The sequence below is a fragment of the Thamnophis sirtalis genome, unplaced genomic scaffold (genome assembly GCF_051295495.1).
Source record: "Thamnophis sirtalis isolate CommonGarterSnake01/CBP01778 unplaced genomic scaffold, rThaSir2_p1.2 scaffold_11, whole genome shotgun sequence".
Classification (NCBI taxonomy): domain Eukaryota; kingdom Metazoa; phylum Chordata; class Lepidosauria; order Squamata; family Natricidae; genus Thamnophis; species Thamnophis sirtalis.
Window position 1 is genome coordinate 2,501,760 of NW_028261391.1, and position 15,212 is coordinate 2,516,971.

At 45.8% G+C, this 15,212-nt stretch overlaps 1 protein-coding gene across 8 annotated transcripts in view; it reads left to right on the top strand.

Annotated features, from left to right (window-relative positions):
• TNK2 (tyrosine kinase non receptor 2) overlaps positions 1-15,212 on the top strand; it is a 101,957-nt gene that overhangs the window by 70,340 nt on the left and 16,405 nt on the right. The gene's annotated exons all lie outside the window — the stretch shown is intronic.

A 15,212-nucleotide genomic window follows, 5' to 3' on the forward strand; every position in this document is an offset into this window, starting at 1 on the left:
GTGCATAAGAAGAGGTGTGGATTTGACGTCATTGTGACTCACTCACACACACACACACACCCCTTTAACTCTGGAGAGGTGCCAGCTGTTGACTTTGGCAGAGTGAAAGTCCCTCCCTGCTTCCTGGGTGGAGGGGATCAGATGAGTTCAGCAGCCTCAAATTAGCCAGAGCTTTGAATCTTGGAAACGTAGGATGGGAAGGGACCTTAAGGGGTCTCCTAGTCCACCCTCAATGCCTTGTGCAGATGTCTTCAAACCATTGTGTTTCCTTGAAAAACTCCCAAGTGCAGGCGGCCTGCAAATTATTGCCATCCAGTGAAAGGTTTATTAAGTGGGTTTTGCCCGATTTTACTGCTTTCCTTGCCACCGTTGTTAAGTGAATCGTTGCCTTTCTTAAGTTAGTCGTTTAAGTTAGAGCAGTGGTTCCCAAACTTGGCAACTTTAAGACTTGTGGACTTCAACTCCCAGAATTCTCCAGCCAGCAGAGCTGGCTGGAGAATTCTGGGAGTTGAAGTCCACAAGTCTTAAAGTTGCTGGCTGGAGAATTCTGGGAGTTGAAGTCCACAAGTCTTAAAGTTGCTGGCTGGAGAATTCTGGGAGTTGAAGTCCACAAGTCTTAAAGTTGCCAAGTTTGGGCACCTCTGAGTTAGAGAGAGGAAGTGGCTTAACGTCACCCAATTGGCTCTCGTGTCTAAGGCAGGACTAGAACTCGCCGCCTCTTGGTGATTGGACCAGAGTCACCCAGCCTGCTTTCATGCCTAAGCTGGAACTAGAACTCCCTGTCTCCTGGTGATTGGCCCAAAGTCACCCAGTTGACTTTCATGCCTAAAGTGGGACTAGAACTCCCAGTCTCCTAGTGATTGGTCAAAATCACAGCTTTCATGCCTAAGGCCAGGACTAGAACTCCCTGTCTCCTGGTGATTGGCCCAAAGTCACCCAGTTGACTTTCATGCCTATGGTGGGACTAGGACTCCCAGTCTCCTAGTGATTGGTCAAAACCACAGCTTTCATGCCTAAGGCAGGACTAGAACTCGCCGTCTCCTGGTGATTGGCCCAAAGACACCCAGCCGGTTTCCATGCCTAAGACTGGACTAGAACTCACAGTCTCCTGGCGATTGCTATGCTGGCTGAAATCCCCATGGCTTAAAAGTAGCCAAGTTTGAGAAACGCTGATTTAGTGACTCACGAGAACTTTCCTTGTGTTTTCATTGTGGCCAACCTCAATGGCTGGACCTCTTGGGACCCTCCTGTCCCCTCCCCTCCCCATGGGTTTGATTATAACTTCTGCACAGCCCCACCCTGCAAGGAGAGCGTGAAGCTGGGGAGATGTCTCACTTAACGAAACATCTCATTTATGTCTCATTTAATGAATGTATGTCTCATTTAATGAAAAGAAGGACCAGGGACGACGCGATATAACAGCCTTCCAATATTTGAGGGGCTGCCCAAAAGAAGAAGCTGTTCTCCAAGGCACCTGAGGGCAGAACAAGAAGCAATGGGTGGAAACTAATCAAGGAGAGAAGCAACTTAGAACTGAGGAGGAATTTCCTGACAGTGAGAACAATGAATCAGTGGAACAGAAGTTGCCTCCAGAAGTTGTGAATGCTCCAACACTGGAAGTCTTTAAGAAGATGTTGGATAGCCATTTGTCTGAAATGGTGTAGGGTTTCCTGTCTAGGCAGGGGGTTGGACTAGAAGACCTCCAAGGTCCCTTCCAACTCTTGTCATTCCGAACGGTTGCAAAAAATTGAAAGAGAAGGCTGAAGCAGACCTAAGCTTGGGAGATTTTTGTGAAAGGCGGTGGGGGGGGGAAGGACCCTAGCTGGCTGCCCCCTCCCTCCCTCCCTGCCTTCCGGCACACAAGCCAGCTGTTAGTCACCTCCTGGGCCCAGATTGTGTGACTTGAGGGCTTGGCTCCTTCCAGCTCAGCTCTGGGTGTTACGTCCTTAATTGCAGGGAGGCGGTTTGCAACCGGAGCCAGCCAAGGGCTGGGTGGAGTTGGATGCCAATCCTGACGGGTGTCCGCCCGCCCCCACCCAGATTACATCACGGCATGCCTTGCCGTGCGCGGAGTGATGCGCCGCACAGAAACAGCCGGGTTTTCCCAGCAGCAAGAGAGAGAGAGAGAGAGGCAGGCAGACAGGTTTGAGATGGCAAGCTGAGAACAAACCAGCTTATAATCCTGGATCCTCGGAAGCCTGGATTCGCGGGGATGAATTTCCCAGGACAGGTGACCCTGCTGGGGACGGGTGGGGGGGGGAGTTTAGGGTGGTGGGATGGCAGGATGAAGGAAGAGAAGGAGGACACTTCTCTGTTGAGAAGCGGTTTGGACTAGAGGACCTCCCAGGGTCCCTTCCAATTCTATGCTTCTGCTATTCTTCTCTTTGCTGTTTTTTTATTTATTTATGTTGGTTTGCCAAGCAACGTATGAGAAAAGTTGGAATGTAACATATAAACATATCGAGTATAAGCAGGTATACGTATATACATAAGAAATGGGTGGAAAATTAGAAATTGGGGGGGAAAAAGAATAGCGATAGCGGAAAGTGTAATTGTGATTTTAATGTTTAAAAATCCTGAATAAAATGATTTCTTTTTGTTTAACAAAAATAAATGAGTACAAAATAAATGGGGGAACCGTAGGACAGGGACCGAAGGCATGCTGGTGCGTTTATGCACGCCCCCTCTACCTCTTAGGAATTGAGGTCCATAGTTAAGACAGTTTAAGGTTAAAGTTTGGGGGGGGGGGTTTGAGGATGCAACTTCGGAGTCAGGTAGAGCATTCCAGGCGTTGACCACTCTGTGGCTGAAGTCGTATTTTCTGCAATCGACTTGGGAGCAAATTTACCTCGAGTTTGCATCTCTTGTTTGCCCGTGAATTATTGCGGTCGAAGCTGAAGGGGTCGTTGACAAGGTAGGACGCTGTAGTAGATAATTTTGTGTAGTAGGGCAGACATTAAGCCGTCGTAGTTCTAGATTGTCCAGACCCAAAATTTCAATCCTGGTGGCGTAAGGCAAGGATCTCCCAACCTTGGCAACTTGACGACGTGTGGACTTCAACTCCCAGAATTCCTCAGCCAGCTATGCTGGCTGAGGAATTCTGGGAGTTGAAATCCACACGTCGTCCAGTTGCCAACGTTGGAGACCCCTTAAGGACTCTTCTCGTGAAATACCTCTGGACTCGCTCGATTGCATTAATGTCCGACGTACAGTTGCGGATTCCAAGCCGACGAGCTGTATTCGAGGATTGGTCTGGCAAAGGTTTTGTAATGCCCTGATTTGGCAGTATAATGTATAACCGGAGAAGCAGCTTTGCAAAAATAACATTAACAACCCCGGACTGGATGGTCTGCTCGCTGAATTTTATAAAGAACTGCAAGAAACTTTGAGCCAAGCAATGTTTGGAGGTATTTAATGAACTTTTGTTAGAGGCCAAAGGTATGGAATGGATGGAAGCATATATCACGCTTTATACCGAAAGAAGACGCAGATTTACAGCGAATAAAAAACGTCAGGCCAATTATCCTTGTTAAATGCGGATAAATAAAATATGTGCGGCAATAATTGCAGAAAGGCTAAAAGGTTTTTTAAATCAATTCATACATGCAGATCAAAATGTTTTGCCTTTTTTTACCTAGGAGACTAAAGGCGGATTGTAAAATATGCGCGGCAATAATTGCAGAAAGGCTAAAACGATTTTTTAAATCAATTCCTACATACAGATCAAAATGTTTTGCTTTTTTTACCTATTAAAGACAATATGAGAATAATCTTGGAGTACTTACGAAGCACATCCAGGGAAGCAAATGGCGTTGATTTTCTTAGGCGCGCAGAAAGCGTTTGAAAATGTGAATTGACAATTTACGTTAGCACAGTTAAGGAAAGATGGACTTTGGGGCAAAATTAAATCTGAAATAAACTAAATCTGAAAATTATGTTGACAACTCTTAATGCAATTCCCCCCCCCCCTTTCTGGGTTGGCATGGCTGATTCCCCAAAAGGATGAGTTCAAACACACAAGACCCCAAACCTGAGTTTGTTCATTTATTTATTTTAGGGAATTTATATAGAATTATTTGGAAATGCTTTAACGACTAAGGCTGTGTAAGGTTAACCTGTCGTCTGAATGCGTTCCCTGGGGGGAATTGGTCTGACCTGTACATGCGTGTTGTTGTATGAACTCCGCCGGTTGGGTTAGCTCCTGAGTCATGGGGGGGACATACAAAAACAAAAATGCCTGGATTTAGGAAGTGAGCAGTGAGTGAATGTTGAGGGTTGTTTTTTGGGGGGGCAGGAGAAGAACCAGAATCAGGTTTAATATTTTAATATTTTTTAAAAAATATTAATATTTTTTAATATTGTTTTAGAAAATCTTTTATTGGGTTAATTTCTGAATTCGGCACAATATATAAGTTATCCTCGACTTTGGATGTTAAGTGAGACATTTCTTTAAGTGGGTTTTCCCCTGTTTTACGACCTTTGCACAGTTGTTAAGTGAATCAGTGCTGTTGTTCGGTTAGCATTGGTCGTTAAATGAACCTGGCTTCCCCATTGGTTTTGATTGTCGGAGTGACACTGCGACCGTCATAAATACGAACCCTTTGCCCAGCAACTGAATTTGGATGTTGCAAAGGTCGTAACTATGAAAAAACGGTCATACCTCACCTTTTTTCAGTGCCGTTGTAACTTTAAACGGTCGCTAAATGAACTGTTGTAAGTTGAGGACCGACTCTCGACCTCGCCCAACACATTCCTGGAAATTGCTGTAAGCAAATTCTAGCCAAAAGTATCTCTGGTTGTTTTAAACCTTCTTTTTTCCCCCAAGTTGGTGCTGGCCGGACACTAAACTACCGTTAGACCACAGATAGTCCATATAGGAAGTCCTCAGATTACGACCATTCGTTTAGGGACTGTTCAAAGTTATAACAGCGCTGAAAAAAAACTATTCTCCAAGGCACCTGAGGGTAGAACAAGAAGCAATGGGTGGAAACTAATCAAGGAGAGAAGCAACTTAGAACTAAGGAGAAATTTCCTGACAGTGAGAACAATTAATCAGTGGAACAGAAATTGCCTCCAGAAGTTGTGAATGCCCCAACACTGGAAGTCTTTAAGATGTTGGGTAGCCATTTGTCTGGAATGATATAAGGTTTCCTGCCTAAGCAGGGGGTTGGACTAGAAGACCTCCAAGGTCCCTTCCAACTCTGCTATTGTATTGTATTGTATTGTATTGTATTGTATTGTATTGTATTGTATTGTAATTTAATGAAAAGAAGGACCAGGGGAGACATGATAGCAGTCTTCCAGTATCTCATGGGTTGTCACAAAGAAGAGGGAGGGAGTCAAACTATTCTCCAAAGCACCTGAGGGTAGAACAAGAAGCAATGGGTGGAAACTAATCAAGGAGAGAAGCAACTTAGAACTGAGGAGGAATTTCCTGACAGTCAGAACAATTAATCAGTGGAACAGAAATTCCCTCCAGAAGTTGCGAATGCACCAACACTGGAAGTCTTTAAGAAGATGTTGGACAGCCAATCTTTCTGGGATGGTGTAGGGTTTCCTGCCTAGGCAGGGGGTTGGACTAGAAGACCTCCAAGGTCCCTTCCAACTCTGCTATTGTATTGATGATGATTATTTTTTAGAGAAAGATGCAAAAGGCAGGTTTAATTTTTAAGGTAGGATTTTTAATCCTACCTCTGCTTCCCAACACAAGTGGAATTGGCTCATGGATATCGTCCTCAATTTACAATCCCAGTCGAGCCCAGAATTCCCGTTGCTACACCAGGCAGTTCTTAAGTGAGCTTTGCTTCATTTTACGACCTTCCTTGCCACGGCCGATCGGCGAGTCGCTGCAGTTGATAAGGGAGTCGCCCGGTCGTTAAGCAAATCCGGCTTCCCCATTGAATTTGCTTGTCAGAAGGGGATCACGTGTCCCCTGCGACCCTTCATAAGTACAGGACAGCTGCCAAGCCTCTGAAATTTGATCCCTTGACCATAGGGATGCTCAGTGGTCGTAAGTGTGAAAAAACGGCCCGAAATCTCTCTTTTTTTTTTCCAGTGCAATTGTAACTTCAAACCGTCACTAAACGAATGGCTGTAATTCGAGGACTACCTGCAGAGCGAGTTAAATTCGCATTCATAAGTGGATAGTCCTACCGTGTGTTTAATCTGTTGCCGTGTTCTTCCTTGCTAATGCCCCATAAAAGAAAACCACGACCGTTAGAAGGTTTTTCGTTTTGGACATGGTTACTGCTAAGAGTTGTGTTGATGGTCCTCAACTTACGACAATAATTGGGACGGAAACATGCACCGTTGAGTGACGAGGTTAAGTAAAGTGAGCCACACCACGATTTCATGGCTGTTTCAGCCGTAGCCTTTTTCAGCAAATCAGTACCCTCCCAAAACTGGGGGGGGGGGGGGAAGAGAGAGAGACAGAGAGAGAGACAGAGAGAGAGAGACAGAGAGAGACAGACAGAGAGAGACAGACAGAGAGAGACAGACAGAGAGAGACAGACAGAGAGAGAGACAGACAGACAGAGAGAGAGACAGAGGCAGAGAGAGAGAGACACAGAGAGAGACACAGAGACAGAGACAGACAGAGAGAGAGAGACACACACAGAGAGAATCCCCCTTCCTTCTGGCACTGATGATGTTCCCTAGTTGGGTAGTGAAACGTCTGCAAGGAAACCACCCAGCTCAGAGAGCACCAAGGACCCCTCAGTCCTCCCTCCTCCTCTGCCACCATTTCTCCTTCCCCCTTTCCTTCTCCTTCTTCCGTCTCCAATACCATCCCCATTTCTCCTTTTCTCCTCCTCCTCTTCTCTCCACAAACCCCACTCCCTTCTTGCACTGATGATGTTCCCTAGTTGGCTCATGAAATGTTTGCGGGAAACCCATCAAGCTCAGAGAGCTCCAGGGACCCCACAGTCCTCCCCCTTTTGCTCCCCCTCCTCTTCCTCCTTTTCTTCCTCCTTTCCCCCTCCTCTTCCTCCTCCCCTCACTTTTGATACTGATATTATCTAATTGGGTTACGAAGCAGCTGCAAAAAAAATCACCCAGCTCAGAGAACACCAAGGACCCCAAGTTTGTCTTCCTCCTCCCCTTCACTTCTTCCTCCACTCCACGAACCCCCTCTCCCTTCTAGCACTGATAACAGTATCTAGTCTGGCGACGAAACGTCTGCGGAAGCACGCCAGAAATCCCTCCATTGCGACAGATTCAATTTTGTCCCGGAGTTATCTCATGCACCCTTTTGCATGTTCCACATCTCTCCGGGGTAGGAGTAGGTGTGAGTAGAGTTGGAGGTGTTGTGGGGTGGGGTCCGGACCCCTGAGCAGAGGGACTTCCCCCAGGATACGTGAACCCCATCCTCCCCTCTCCGATTCCCAAGGCCTGCAGGCTGTTTTAATCCGGCTAATGATTTCCTTCCTCGAATGGGGCTGTTTATCGCGAAACGCCTCTCCTGCGCGGGACATAACCGGACTTTAGTCCCTAGCATTTACCGGCTTCTAATCCTGATTTGTAGCGACAGCTCAGTGGCTCAGACGCTGAGCTTGTCAATCAGAAATTGACAATATTGAATATTGAAATGGAATTATAAATACCATCAACACAAAAGGGAGTTTTTGCTCAGAAGCTGAAATACACCAAGTGAATGAGAGGAAGAGTGGGAAGCAGAGGAGAGAAGAAAGATAGGAAGAGAGGGATAGGAGAGAGGGGGAAGGGGGAAGATGAGGTGTATAAGGAGGAGTGGTAAGGGGAGAGAGGAGAAGGAGAAAGGAAGGGGAAGTAGAGTAGAAAATGATGGAGGGAAGACAGGATGTAGAAGAGTTGGAAGCAGAGGAGAGAAGAAAGATAGGAAGAGAGGGATAGGAGAGAGGGGGAAGGGGGAAGATGAGGTGTACAAGGAGGAGTGGAAAGGGGAGAGGAGAAGGAGAAAGGAAGGGGAAGTAGAGTAGAAAATGATGGAGGGAAGACAGGATGTAGAAGAGTGGGAAGCAGAGGAGAGAAGAAAGATAGGAAGAGAAGGATAGAGAGAGGGAAGGGGGAAGATGAGGTGTACAAGGAGGAGTGGTAAGGGGAGAGAGGAGAAGGAGAAAGGAAGGGGAAGTAGAGTAGAAAATGATGGAGGGAAGACAGGATGTAGAAGAGTTGGAAGCAGAGGAGAGAAGAAAGATAGGAAGAGAGGGATAGGAGAGAGGGTGAAGGGGGAAGATGAGGTGTATAAGGAGGAGTGGTAAGGGGAGAGGAGAAGGAGAAAGGAAGGGGAAGTAGAGTAGAAAATGATGGAGGGAGGAAAGGATGTAGAAGAGTTGGAAGCAGAGGAGAGAAGAAAGATAGGAAGAGAGGGACAGGAGAGAGGGTGAAGGGGGAAGATGAGGTGTATAAGGAGGAGTGGTAAGGGGAGAGGAGAAGGAGAAAGGAAGGGGAAGTAGAGTAGAAAATGATGGAGGGAGGAAAGGATGTAGAAGAGTTGGAAGCAGAGGAGAGAAGAAAGATAGGAAGAGAGGGACAGGAGAGAGGGTGAAGGGGGAAGATGAGGTGTATAAGGAGGAGTGGTAAGGGGAGAGGAGAAGGAGAAAGGAAGGGGAAGTAGAGTAGAAAATGATGGAGGGAAGACAGGATGCAGAGAGTAGGAGAGGGGGAAGAGGGAAGATGAGGTGTATAAGGAGGAGTGGTAAGGGGAGAGGAGGAGAAAGGAGGAACAGATTAGAAGAGTTGGAAGCAGAGGAGAGAAGAAAGATAGGAAGAGGGATAGGAGAGAGGGGAGAAGATGAGGTGTATAAGGAGGAGTGGTAAGGGGAGAGGAGAAGGAAAGGAAGGGAGGTAGAGTAGAAAAGAGGGGGAAGAAAGTGTTGTATAAGGTATAAATATGGTGTATGGAGAAGCAGAAGAGCCAATAACTCTTTCTTTCTTTCTTTCTTTCTTTCTTTCTTTCTTTCTTTCTTTCTTTCTTTCTTTCTTTCTTTCTTTCTTTCGTAGTTGATGGTAAGATGAATTGATGTAATTACTTAATAATACAACATGATATTGACTATGTAATAGTATACATGTGATTATATGCTATGAAAATGGAAAAATAAAAAAATGATCTATCAAAAAAAAAAGTTAAAAAATAAATAAATAAAAAGAAACAGAAAGGTCGGCGGTTCGAATCCCTAGGCCCCGCGTAACGGAGGGAGCTCCCGTGACTCGTCCCAGCTTCTGCCAACCTAGCAGTTCGAAAGCACGTTAAAAAATGCAAGTAGAAAACGGGGGACCACCTTTGGTGGGAAGGGAACAGCGTTCCGTGTGCCTTCGGTGTTGAGCCATGCCGGCCACATGACCACGGAGACATCTTCGGACAGCGCTGGCTCTTCGGCTTTGAAACGGAGATGAGCACCGCCCCCTAGAGTCGGGAACGACTAGCACATCTGTGCGAGGGGAATCTTTGCCTAATCCTGATTTAGAGTGGTTTCTTAGGACGAGCCCAGTTATGCTGTGAGCAAAGGACGTTTTACGTTTCTTTCAAATTGCTGGAATTGGCGATGTCTCGTTTAATGGAAAGAAGGACTTGGGGTGACAGGGTAGCCATCTGGCAATATTTGAGGGGCTGCCACGAAGAGGAGGGGGTCCACCTATTCTCCAAATTACCTGAAGGCAGGTAAAGAAGAAATGGATGGAAACTAAGCAAAGGGAAAAGCAAGCTGGAAATTAAGGGGGAATTTCCTGACAGTGAGAGCAATTAACCAGTGGAACAGCTTGCCACCAGAATTGTAAACGCTCCAGCACTGGAGAGTTTTTTAAGAAGATGTTGGACAACCATTGATTTGAAATGGTAGAGGGTCTCCTGCTTGAGCAAGGGGTTGGACTAGAGGACCTCCACGGTCCCCTTCCAGCTCTGTGATTCTGTTAAATTTCCTCTCTTTTTAATCTGCAGGACTACAGATCCCATGGTCTGCCCTGACTGGGGGATCGGTTCGATCCTCTGCAACAGCTTTTCAATATTTTGCAAAGTATTTTTTTTAAATCTGAAATATAGCTAGTCCTGGACTTAAAGGCTGCAGTTGAGTCCAACATTTCTAAGCAAGAAAATGTGTTGTGATTTTTGTCCCATTTTACCACTTTTCTTGCCATTGTCGTTGCGTTACTTAACAACGGCAGTTGTTAAAAGTTTAGTAACGCGACTGTTAAGTGAATCCATTGGCTTGTCAGAAGGTCGCAAAAGGGGATCACGGCACCGTCGTAAGTACGAGTCAAGCGTTTGGCTTGATCGCGTGGCCATGGGGATTCTGCAACGGTCGTAAGCGTGAAAAACGGCTTCTGAGTCACTTTTCAGTGCTGTTATAACTTCATACGGTCACTAAACGGACGGCTGTATGTCGAGGACTATCGGCACAAGGTAGGAGAAACTTGGAGTGAATGTTTGCTGGCGAGTTTTCCTTCCCAGCTCCAGTTAAACTAGTAGAGCTGCCTTTCCCCAAGGCACTCTACCTGGGTACAGATCAACCTGTTTGCTGACTCATAAAAGCGGCCAGGCGGAACGCTCCAAGCCTCAAAAAACTTAACCTGGTTTTAGGTTAACGAAGCTTAATGTCCTTGCAGATTTTTAACAGGCCAAGTTAAGCCAAGAGGTGCCTTAAAACAGTGGTCTTCAACCTTGGCAACTTTAAGACTTGTGGACTTCAACTCCCAGAGTTCCTCAGCCAGCTTTGCTGGCTGAGGAACTCTGGGAGTTGAAGTCCACAGGTCTTAAAGTTGCCAAGGTTGGAGACCACTGTTTTAAGGCACGGGAGGTCAAAAAAGAAAAAAAAAAGCAGGGGCGAGCGAAACGCCCGTCAGTCAAAGAAAAAGAAGAAACAGAGTTTCGGTTTGCCGCCATTTTGACTTTTTTGACCTTAGTTCGGCTGCAGACACTCGCTAAATCAGTTTCTGCCAACTTCCAGGAACCGCGTGACTTCAACTCCCAGAATTCCCCAGCCAGCGTAGCTTCCTCTCTTGTTTTTTTTTTAAAAATTATTATTATTATTTTTGTTTGTACAAACTTCACATCTTTGCAACACATGACTTTTTTTTTTACATGTCTGTTGTGATTCTTTTATCTATACAGATAAATCTTTTGTGACTATAACTATATATATATATATATTTATTATTTATATTTTACAACCCCCGGTATGCCCAAATATGGGAGGAAGATCACTACTTTCCATTCTCTGTTCTTCGGCTCGTCACAAAAGACCATCCAGACAGAAACCCAATATTTTTTTACTGTTGCCTTTTTGTTACATTTGTTATGTTTGTGCTGATAAATAAATAAAGGGAGACTAGTATAGATCTATTTCAAGCTATTTAGCTGATGAGAGCTAAATAGCTTGAAATAGATCTATACTAGTCTCCCTTTATTTTATCAGCACAGCACAAACATAACATATATGTGTGTGTGTGTGTGTGTTATATTTGTGCTGATAAATATATATATATATATACACACGCATATAACATAAATTTACTACATTTAGTTATTTTGCATAATATTTATTTGCTACAGTCTTATCTCATTTTTCTATCTTTTAATCATTTTCCGGTTTTGTAGTTGTCTTATCGATTTGTTGATCTTTCTTCCTTTCTTTTTTGCTCTTCTGCTTTCTTCCCCCTTTCCTCTAGCCAATTATACAATAAATCCCATACTGAGTAATATTCAGATTCTTATGAATCTGAATATTACTCCCTAATCCCTTCCTCTGCAATCTCTCCAGCGGGTAAAAAAAAACAGGCTTGGCTCACTAGGGAATTCTGGGAGTTGAAATCCAAAGATCTTTAAAAGTTCCCAATGAATGAATGAATGAAATGGATTAAATACGGGGATTAAACGCAGGCCGATTAGGAGCCCCCTTGCAGTCACGGGCAACCCAGCCCCCTGGCGCACCGGGGGAGACTAGAAACCGTCTTCAGGCGCCCCGCAGAAACCGGCAAAAAGGCAGATTTGTAGTCTGCAATAAATGAATCGGCAGAGCAAATGCTTCTTTTTAATTTATTTTGCTTTTTGGCAAACTTACGACCGTTGGGGGAAGAGCCCGGTGGACAGCTGGGCCTTTGTGCCCCACACCAGGCCTGGTTCCTTCCCCGGGGGAGGCTCTCTCCTGAGGTTACCTGTGACTCATTCTTTACAGGCAGGCCGGCTGGCTGGCACTGCCCATGTTTCCTGTTTACCTTCCTGGCAAACCTCGCCAAAGTTATTACTCAGCGTGGGCAGAGGAGGAGAGAAAAGGGGACCTTGCGTGGAGAAGCTTAAGACAATCCCAGGATTATGCTTCGGGCAAACGATGGTTTATTGGAGAGATGGGCTCCCCTTTATTTATTTTTTTTGCAAATGGCAAACCAGGATGGCTGATTTTGAAAAAAAAAAATTTTTTTTTAAATGGCCAGCAAAACCTGTCTTTAACCGGTCAGATCTGGCCCCCGGGGGTGGTTTTCTAAGTAGTCCTCACTTTATGACCGTTAGTTTTAATGGGGTTGATGGTTAGAAACGAGGGGAAAAGATCCGGACAGAGAAAGACGGATAAGGATATTGAAATGGAAGTATAAATACCATCAACACAAAAGGGAGTTTGCTCTGAAGCTGAAATAACACCAAGTGAATGAGAGGAAGAGTTGGAAGCAGAGGAGAGAAGAAAGAGAGGAAGAGAGGGACAGGAGAGAGGATGAAGGGGGTAGATGAGCAGGATAAGGAAGAGTGGTAAGGGGAGAGAGGAGAAGGAGAAGGAAGGGGAAGTAGAGTAGAAAATGATGGAGGGAAGACAGGATGTAGAAGAGTTGGAAGCAGAGGAGAGAAGAAAGATAGGAAGAGAGGGACAGGAGAGAGGGTGAGGGGGGAAGATGAGGTGTACAAGGAGGAGTGGTAAGGGGAGAGGGGAGAAGGAGAAAGGAAGGGGAAGTAGAGTAGAAAATGATGGAGGGAAGACAGGATGTAGAAGAGTTGGAAGCAGAGGAGAGAAGAAAGATAGGAAGAGAGGGACAGGAGAGAGGGTGAAGGGGGAAGATGAGGTGTACAAGGAGGAGTGGTAAGGGGAGGGAGGAGAAGGAGAAAGGAAGAGGAGGTAGAGTAGAAAAGGATGGAGGGAAGACAGGATGTAGAAGAGTTGGAAGCAGAGGAGAGAAGAAAGATAGGAAGAGAGGGACAGGAGAGAGGGTGAGGGGGGGAAGAGGAGGTGTATAAGGAGGAGTGGTAAGGGGAGAGAGGAGAAGGAGAAAGGAAGGGGAAGTAGATTAGAAAATGATGGAGGGAAGACAGGATGTAGAAGAGTCGGAAGCAGAGGAGAGAAGAAAGATAGGAAGAGAGGGATAGGAGAGAGGGGGAAGGGGGAAGATGAGGTGTACAAGGAGGAGTGGTAAGGGGAGAGAGGAGAAGGAGAAAGGAAGGGGAAGTAGAGTAGAATATGATGGAGGGAAGAAAGGATGTAGAAGAGTTGGAAGCAGAGGAGAGAAGAAAGATAGGAAGAGAGAGGGAGAAAGGAAGGGGAAGTAGAGGAGAAAATGATGGAGGGAAGACAGGATGTAGAAGAGTTGGAAGCAGAGGAGAGAAGAAAGATAGGAAGAGAGAGATAGGAGAGAGCGGGAAGGGGGAAGATGAGGTGTACAAGGAGGGAGTGGTAAGGGGAGGGAGGAGAAGGAGAAAGGAAGGGGAAGTAGAGTAGAAAAGGATGGAGGGAGGAAAGGATGTAGAAAGGAGAAGGAGAGAGCGGGAAGAAAGTGTCGTATAAGGTATAAAAATGGTGAATGGAGAGCAGAAGAGCCAATAACTTTCTTTTTCCCTTTGGTAGTTGATGGTAAGATGAATTGATGTAATTACTTAATAATACAACATGATATTGACTATGTAATAGTATACATGTGATTATATGCTATAAAAACATTTCTATCAGTTAACAAAAAAGAATTGGGAAATGTGGCATTAATATTGTACGAAAGGTAGGAATTAGATGTGTATATGTACTGATGGTAACTATATAGTAAAAGGGATTAACGGGTAGGTAATCTGTGTGACTACACATACCAATATAATAGATGTTGTTGTACGATAAAAAAAAAAACTATGGAAATGCCAGAAATGTCGCATTACGTCCAACCTTTTTAATGTTTACCTAACACGAACTTTTAAAAAAATAATAATTCATGGCCGTTTGTTTTAGTGACGCACTGAAAAAGGAGGCTTAACGACGGCTTTTCACCCCACCCTTTTGTAGCATCCCTATGAGTCACGCGATCAAAATTCGGACGCTTGGCACCTGACTCACATATACGACGGTCCCAGCCTCCCCGCGTCACGTGATTCGCCTTTTAGCGACGACCTGCCAATAAAGAAAAGTCATTGGGGGAAGCCAGGTTCTCCACAGAATTTACCGTGTTGCTAACTTTTAACAGCTACCGGGGTTCACGCAGCAACAGGTGGTAAAACGGGGCACAGCTCGCTTAGCAACCGCCTTGCTTAGGGAGGGGAATGTTGGTTCCATTGTGGTTGAGCGTTGAGGATTCTCTGTAGTCCCAAGGCCAGGGATGGAGCCGATCAATGTGGCCCTGTTGTATGAAGTTGGTCTTTGGATGTTTCTGTTTTTGCTGTAAGTGATGGGCAAAGCAGCTGGATTGTGTGTGTCAGTGTGTTTGTATAGTGTGATAGCTTCTCTGGTGCGGTGGTCACCAACTGGTGGTCCGCGAGAAAATTCTGGTGGTCTGCAGAAAAATTAATTGCATTTTTTACATTGCACTCAATCAGGGGTCCTCAAACTAGGGTTGGATTCGTGCAATGAACGCTTGTGTGGCTGCAGAGAGTCTCCCCCCTTGGGGGTCTTTTTGTGAGGGTCGGAGGGGGGCAGAAATTCCCACTTGGGGTCTGCTTCAGCCTCCTGGTGGGGGCTTTGGGCGAAGGCTGGAGGGAAGAGCCGCTGGTGGCGAAGAGCCGGAGGGCCTCGTTCCAGTGGGACTGTTATCATGGCCTGGAACTGGCTGACCATCTCAGCCCGCTGAGCCTCCAGGCGCCGGCACCTGGCCTTGCACTCCCGCAGGCCTTCCCTCTGCTTGGAAACCCTCTGCTCCTAGTCCTCAGTGAGGTGCTTCCGCTGAGCCTCCTCCTCGGTCAGATCCCATTTGGACTGAGCCAGCTGTCGTGAGTCCCCTCGGGGAAAAGGGCGGCATAGAAATATAATAAATTCAATAAATTCAATTCAATTCGTGCCCAA